An 8,296-nucleotide genomic window follows, 5' to 3' on the forward strand; every position below is an offset into this window, starting at 1 on the left:
GCAATAGAGAACCATCTTCCACTTCTTGTAAACTGCAGTCACTTTTCTGTCTTGCTATCCTCTGCTATCCATTTACTGTTCTTCTGTTACATTCTTTGTCATTTATTTCCTCTTCTTCCTTCCCAGTCCTGCAGTCCAGTGGGTATTTAAGAATCTTAGCTTTCATTTTGTAACATGGAGATTCTTTCTCTTAGGATGGTAGATCAAGGAGAAATAAGTTAAGCCCACAGAAGTTTATATTACTTATTACTATTTGAAAAATGTTTTGTTTCAAAGCTCGTCTTGTAATTTAAAGAAACTTGATTCATATTTCTGAAGGCTTGTAGTTGGCAGTATTGCATGGAGCTTCTCTAAGCTTGGTCATCTGTAGAGAGACTGATGACAAAAGCAGTCTTTGTGTTCCTGTAATCTTGGACACTATGGTCAACTACAGCTGGCCGACATTTTCGTGGAAAAACTGAGTTTGGTTAACATTTTCCTTATTTCATCAAAGAAGAAGCGAATCCCTACCCATTTCTCCATTCTGCTTTTCCAAGTTAACAACAAAGAGAAAGGAAATCTTGACTTCCCCAGTCTTTGGTTGAAATCAAAACAAACAAACTGCCAGGCTTTCATTTTATGAGTAAAATGGTGGAATAATTCAACAACTTTTCCTTTTGTTTGAAATGTTGACGGAAGTAGGTTTTCATTTTCTCACCAAACATGTAGAATAGTTGTCCAGTGTTCCTTAAATCTCTGGACATTGTTGTTAACTGTTAGCATTGAGTCCAGACTTCTTATTCTTAGCACCACTAAATGAGCTGACAACCCCAAAAAAGTAGTACACACCTATTTCCAATAAACCAAAAAATCCCTTGCTGTAGTTTGCTTACTTTGCTGAGGGACATTGCCCTCTACAGCCTGTGCTCACGAACAGCAATTTGGTGTTGACCACTCTGGGGCCTGGGATATCATGAAAGCCATGAAAGCTTAGCTCTATTTTTTTTTTTTTTTAAAGAAAGTGAGCAGAATGTGTAACAACATAACAAAAGGTAAAAAAGGTAAAATTTAAGATGTTTGCCTGTCTGCTGGTTTTTTTTTTTTTTTTTTTTTTTTTTTTTTTTTTTTTTTTTTTCAGGCAAAACTACAGTTGTCTGTTAGGTGTGCAAGGAATTCAGGATCAGACTCGGTCATTAGCGGTAAACCCTGAGACACTAACTGGTTAGGTAAGCTGGCAGCCAAGTGTTGAAAACATCCAAACATGTCTCAAACACAACACAAGAGGTTGATTTATTGCTTTTCCTGCAGCCAAGTCTTGTTTCCATAGAAATAGCTTTGGGTTGCTTTCTGGTTTCATGAGTCCTTTATATACCTCTGGTACACTCTTTCACAGCTTAAAGGAAAAAAACATGGAAAACTGATTCATCCCTCACTTGTAAAAAAAGTAGTGTTGCTAATCAAGAAATGTCATTAAATTATTCCTGATCTGTAGAACAGTTCCTCTTAGTGGACTAATATTATTTATTTTCCTTTAAGAAGATGCATTGAAGCTGTACTATTTAAAACATATTCCACAGAAATTAAAGTAAACTTTAAATTTTACCTTTTTAATAGTAACTTGGAGCTATATAATTCTATCAAACTCACTAAATATGACAGAGCTAATTTTAGAGACAAGAATAAGCCGCATTTTTCACTGCATTGTTTTCCTTTTCTGTTTTTACATAAATATGAAAACCTTATTCCTCATCAAAATATAACATTTAAAGTTATTCATAAAAGAAAGAAAATGCTCATATAGTAGCTTTGTGGTTTAGTGTTTTTTTTTTTTTTTTTTTTAGTTTAGATGTAAATATTTAAATCAGAAGTTTCAAATCAGCCTGCTTTTGGTGAGTTACATAGTACTTCATCTCAGGAAAATGGTTAGAAATTCCAAATACAATAATCTCTCTCAAAGAGGCCTGCCCTACTGACTTATAGCAGATGTCAGCATCCTATTTATTTTAAAGAAAACTAAGACTATAATAACAGAATAAAACAGGTATCAGGCTGATAAATATGTAAAATGAAGGCTATGATTTCTTGATAGGCAGAATAATAAAGGACATACCAAAGTTATATATTTCAGGGAGTTCAGCTCTTATAATTAGTTTGGATGAACTGTGTTCTGTCCTAGTAACAGAGACTAATGACTGCATATGAGATGCTAATGGCCTGCAACATCCAATGCACCCAAGCTCAAAATGTCTGTATTTCTCCATTTGTTTGATTTTGTGGTGTTACATACTAAGCTTGCTAAGGATTCACCTGTACTTTTTAGAGTGCTTAACTTATTCTTCCAGTGTTCTTGAAGTCAATGGGAATTGCACATATGCCTAAATAGTAAGATGAGTTTGAAAGGACAGTCCTTACTGAGATAGGAGCTGATTCAAAGCTAATGAAGACAAGAAGAACATATCCTTTGATCTGAATTGGATTACGTGGTGCATGTATAAGATAACACAATTTCTGCATCAGAAAGTTCACCATTTGAAAATAAAAGAAAGCAAGGCAGATGGGTAGAAACTTATAGGTCAGTAGACACAATGATGTAGCTTTGCTGAAATTCAACAAAATCTTTTATACACATGGGACATCAGGAAGAATGTACAAAACTGAAATGAACGAGGGAGGGGATAAAGCTTTATGGATTTCAATGGGTTTTTTAATCTATCCTATTTTAAATCATATTTTTGACTCCAGTAGTCATCTCTTTTTCTTCCTTTTATTCCTAGTAATAGAGCTGTATGATTACAGACACTTTCCCCTGTTACATCCTAAGCTTTTCCAGTATTGTTTCACTTCTATTGAATTTGTGCTGCAGACCCTACTTCCCTCTAAGCTTAACACTCAGTGTTCATCTTCATTTCAGTGTAGCTGGCAGATTAGTTCAGAACTTCTCATCAAACTCATCTAAAATTTGGCTTCTTTTGTTGCAATTCCTTCCTCTGCCAGTGATCTTGTGAGTATGTGGACTTCCGTACATTCTTCAAAGAAATCTTTTAATAATCTTCTTTCTGAGATGTTCTCTTAGGGACAGATTTCATTCAGGGCTATAGTGGCCAGGGCCCACCAGTTAGATCTATCATATTCAGCTGTTATTTTCCTGTTTTATTCAAACATTGACTGTATTATAGATGTGTTCTGGATATCTGTTTTTATACGGTGCAGCCTTCATAGCACATACAGATTTAGCTGTTGCTTTTCTACTGATCTACTTCTCTTTTCCAAAATGAAATCTTGGCCTTTCTGATTTTTCCTCATGGGTTAGTTTTTAATTTCTAATTGCACATGTGCTGAAGGCTCCACTGATCAGCACGTCTGGTAAGTAAGGAAGTTTGGTGTAGTTTAGACTGTAAATTAGGAAAGGTCAAACTTATAATTGGTGCAGCGCTATACAATGAGAAACTCTCCCACTTCACTCTATGTACTTAATTACTCAAGATGTCAAAGAAGAGCAAACCCTCAGTGGACTCCAACTGACCTGAACATGGCTATATGGTGCTATCATGTATCATTTTAACTTCATACAACTAGATGATAGTAAACATATGATTGACTTCATTTTGCATTAGTATTATCTTTAAAGCATAAAAATAACATATGTAGGAAAAAAAACTACAAAACAATAACAAACAGAAAAGAGTTTAAGCAGAGTTTGTTAGTTTCCAAACACAAATTGTACATAACCAAGATTACTTTGAGCTTATTGAAAACATGATGACAGTGCAAATATTTTACCTTTTCAGAAATAACTAGTCAAAGGAAACAAGAAATCACTGTGTCATGAAACAGGGAGTTTGAAGAGCAATTGCTTGGTGCTCTAGTAAAATAATAATAAAAAATTTCTACCCTTTCAGATAGTTGAATTATAAGTGCTAATTTTATCACACTATAATTGTGAAGAATATCTGTGTGCTGCTTTGAAGAAATGTAATAATATACAGTTTGGAAATCACAGTAATGAGGAAATTTTTTAAATTCCTGTGTTCGATGATCCTACTACATGTGGAGGTTGGCTTTAGTCATGCTATGCTACATGAAGTAAAAAAGCATGGGACATGATTCCTTGTTGGTGAAGTTAATGGAAACAGGAGCTGGTTTTTCCTGAACAAGGTAAAATAATACCAAAAAAGAGTAATGACAAAAAATTCCTATCCCATGTTTCTCACTTTTGATCACAGAATGACAAAATGGTTTAGGATCTACTTCCTGTGTGTGGCCAGTGGACACATGAAAAATTACTCCCACTTTAGTTACTGTGCATTTGCTACTCTATCTTTTGCTGCTTAACATGTCTAGAATATGTCATATCAAAATGAAGTATACAGACGAGTTTGCTGATGTGTCTACAGAAAGGACTAGTCTTTGAAATGGGATGTGAGACCACGTGAAACAGATGAGTGAATTTAACACTCTTTAATAAACACAAATTTATTCCTTTGTAAAATTACCAAGGTCACATGAATCTTCTCTGTCTCCTTTTTGTTGCGAAAAATTAATCTCCCAGGCAACTATTAGTTGTATCTGAGATTTATTAGGTCTACTGTGGACGTCTGATCATCCAAGCAAGGTACCTGAGAGGCAAGCCATATTTCCAAAGCATCAGGTCAGTGAGACATTGCTAATGCTAGGGTATTGATTCTGAGGCATTTGAGTGCATCAGTATAAAGGTAACATTAATGGTGATGGAAGACTAGGTGTTGGGTTTACATAATATAATATGGGAAATAAAATAATATGGGAAATAAAATAATGAGGGATAAAGTGGAGATTATGGCAAACAGAATGAACTGACAAAAATTAAACTTCTCCAGTATCTGTAATGACACACTATCTCTCTTTTGAAGTATCTATAAATAAATATGTTCTCATGTATTTTTCTCTAAAGCATGGAATGTGTTGAGCATTGTCTATTGCATGCATGTCACTGTTGTTTGCTATTGTTGTTCAAGCAGCAGTTAAACTGTTGTTTTATGTTGTTCATAATGTTTCCTCATACAGAAGTAAATTTTTCAGATGTCTGGTGTCCATCACATGAAACATTCTGCATGCATTTTAGGAACTGTAGAGTTGTGTCCCCTAACCAGTCAATTCCTTGTTTTAGTGAGTTCTGTTGGATGTCCATCATACTTGCTTAATACTATTTTGAGATCAGGGTAGAGAAAGTTAGTGTGTTCTGGAGAAGAATTTTGAAATGTGCTTGCATTCCTCTTCAGGGAAAAAAAAATGCTTTGATGCGTAAATGAAAGGGAATAGCACCCTTACTCCAAGACTGACTGTCTGGTGGGCTGCCCCCAGCAGAGATCACGGAAGCCCAGGTATTTCAAATTGCAGGCTGTCTGGCAGACAAGTTTGCCAAGGAAGAAGGAAAACCTGACAGTCAGGTTTTATAAGGCTCCTGTCCAGATTCCTTTATGTGAATCTTATCATACTGTGTTTCCATTAAACATTATCATTTTGATTAACTGGGAAATTCTGAGGAAATACAAGTTATTTTCAAGTGTATTTTTCCATAATGGAAATTATAGAGTTTATTTCTGTTCTTTTTATTCACCATAACATCATGATTTCAGTAAAATTTCAATGTAATAAGGAGTGAAAACTTTGGTGTAGAGTTGTGGGATTTAAAGATAGGCCAAAATAGAAACAACTATTAGGAGAACATATTCAGGTATCTGGAGCTCTAATTTCAGATTCTGGTTTCATTTTATTTAAGAATATTAAGAAACTTTTTCCTACAAATGTGAAATGAATATATTTGGGTACAGTTTTGATATAAAAATAACTACTGCCAATGTCTTAATATAGTTGAAATTTTTGTCTTTCAGGTTAAAAGAGGAGGACATGAAAGATCAAATTTCATGGTAGGATGAAGTTCCACTTTGTGAGATGTTCTGCAAAGGAGATAACTTACTGGGTTTGGAAAATTGAAAATAAATCAAAAAGTAGGGAATGGAGCTATTTTAGGGTAAAGTCTGCTGCTTTCTGTAGTCTTTTGGGAATACTTAGCAAAGAAAAAAAAACACAATATGAAAAGCAAGACTGAGTGCTGGGAAGGAAAAATGTTGATATGCTAACTGTACTGCAATGAACTCCTCAGACAGAGATTAAACCATTCTGCTGCTGGTTACCACCAATAGCAGCAACAGTAACCAATAGAGAAATGATAGATCATTCTTTACTTCTCCCTAGAGAATGCATCCTGTTTGGGAACTCTCATTTTTGAGAACTGGTTTAATTGCAGTCCTTTTTAGCCTGCAGAGCTATGGCATGAGTATAAGTAATGTGTAAAATGACTGGGATTCATTTCTTTGCTTTGTATAACAGCAGATCCTGATGTACATATATTTTGTTTTTACAAGGAAAATAAGCCAAGTGGTTTGCAAAAGCCCAAAAGCAGGTGGTGGTTTTATTGCCATCTACTGCACACAATGGTAATAATCTACATTGATAGTTTAATATGGAAATATTGTTATGCCCTGTTAAAATGCAATAAATATCATGTTTTACAGAGAAGTTAAAGAATTGCTTGTGAATATAATCTTTATGTGCATATGCCAAAGAAAAGTAGGGGAAAGGAAAGGGAGAGAAAATTTAGTTTTCAGGCAGTTCAGATAGATGGGCTGGCAAGAAGTTAGAATACTTAGTTCACATACAGATGTGTGCACATCCAAAGGCCTTGGAGATGCAGAGGACACCTCATAAACCTCTCCACTTATCCTGTTTGGAGTGCAGAGTTTCCAAGTTCTGGAGGATACTTCCTTTTGTGCTGGAAGGAAGATAGTGTCTTGGAAGAAGGAGGTTGTTAAAGCTGACTGTTTCACAGTCTCTCTGGAAGAGTGGGACTAACAGCAAGCAACCCACATAAAAAAATAAACACAAATAAAGTGAAAAGCCCACCTTGCTTTACAAAGATAAGTACTTTTAGAAATATTATTAAATAGAAATCCCTCATGACTGACTAGCAGCATTTTCAGTGAAATTAGCCACGTAGAGGCCAGTTTAAAAGGGCAGGAACTATTTCAGGTATAAGCTTACTGGAAGCTGCTTCTGCTTCTGACATTTCATAAAAGGTGTATAGGTGCATGTATTTCAGGGTTGAGGAATTTTTAAATTCAATTTTATTTTTCTTCTTCTGCATGTTTCTAGTTAGGGTAACACTTGACTGGACCATTAAGTACTGAAGTCAGGGCAGAACCATGATATATATGACCAGTTGAAGATGATGCTCCCTGTACCCCAAGGTACTCTAACGTTAATTAGAGCCATCAAACTGCATTATTAACTTGTGTGATTATGATTTACCTGTCTTTCATGTTAACTTCAAAGCTGTTCTGGTTCTGAACACAAGCAATTGTGTCACAACTGGATCCATACCTGATCAAATTCTGGATGGATGTTGGGGCTAGTACCTGGTGTGTACACTTTAAAAGAGTTTATACGAAACATCATCCCACAACCTTTTTTTTCTTTTTTTAAAGGTAAATTTTTTTCAGTCTCCTTTAAGTTACTAAGAATCACTGCTCACACTGAGAAAGGCAGAATTTAATCATGATATATTTTACAGTCCTCACACTTTTTAATTTGAGAATTGTCACATGCTTTTGTTTCCATTGCTAATGCACTACTGTAGTAAGGTCAAAGAAATAATGAGAGCACAAACACAGCAATACAGAATAAACTCTTCCTGTCCTTTTTGGAGCTAAGCCTCAAAAACACAGATTTGAGACTTCTATCTTTATTTAACACACCAAGCTACTTCAGCAAAAAATCTATGAGAACAGCTCATTGCTTCTAGGGTCAGTATTGTTTTCTTCTTCTTTCTCTTCTTCCTCTTCTTCCTCTTCTTCCTCTTCTTCTTCTTCTTCTTCTTCTTCTTCTTCTTCTTCTTCTTCTTCTTCTTCTTCTTCTTCTTCCTTTTTTTTTTTCCCCTTAATTTTGTGTGTATTTGTGTGTACATATAAATATATATACATATATTAATTTCTTAACTTTTGGGTATCACTTCTGCAGTTCAGAAGAGAGGTTCAGAAGTTTTTAGTTTTCTTCTGGTGTATAGGACATCTAGTTCTTTTTGGAAATGCTTGTCAGCTGGTCTTTTGCATATGCTCAGTTGAGTTTTCACTAGAAAATCAATATCTCTGAGGAATAAATTGGTCTGATCAGTGGTTTTTCATCAGGGCTTCCTTGAGGAGCCTCTTTTTTTTTTTCCCCCACGTTTTGTCTTTCCCATAAATACTTACTAGGGAAGCCATTTAATTTCCACTGATTGAAG

This window comes from Anser anser, assembly GCF_964211835.1.
Source record: "Anser anser genome assembly, chromosome: 2".
Classification (NCBI taxonomy): Eukaryota; Metazoa; Chordata; class Aves; order Anseriformes; family Anatidae; genus Anser; species Anser anser.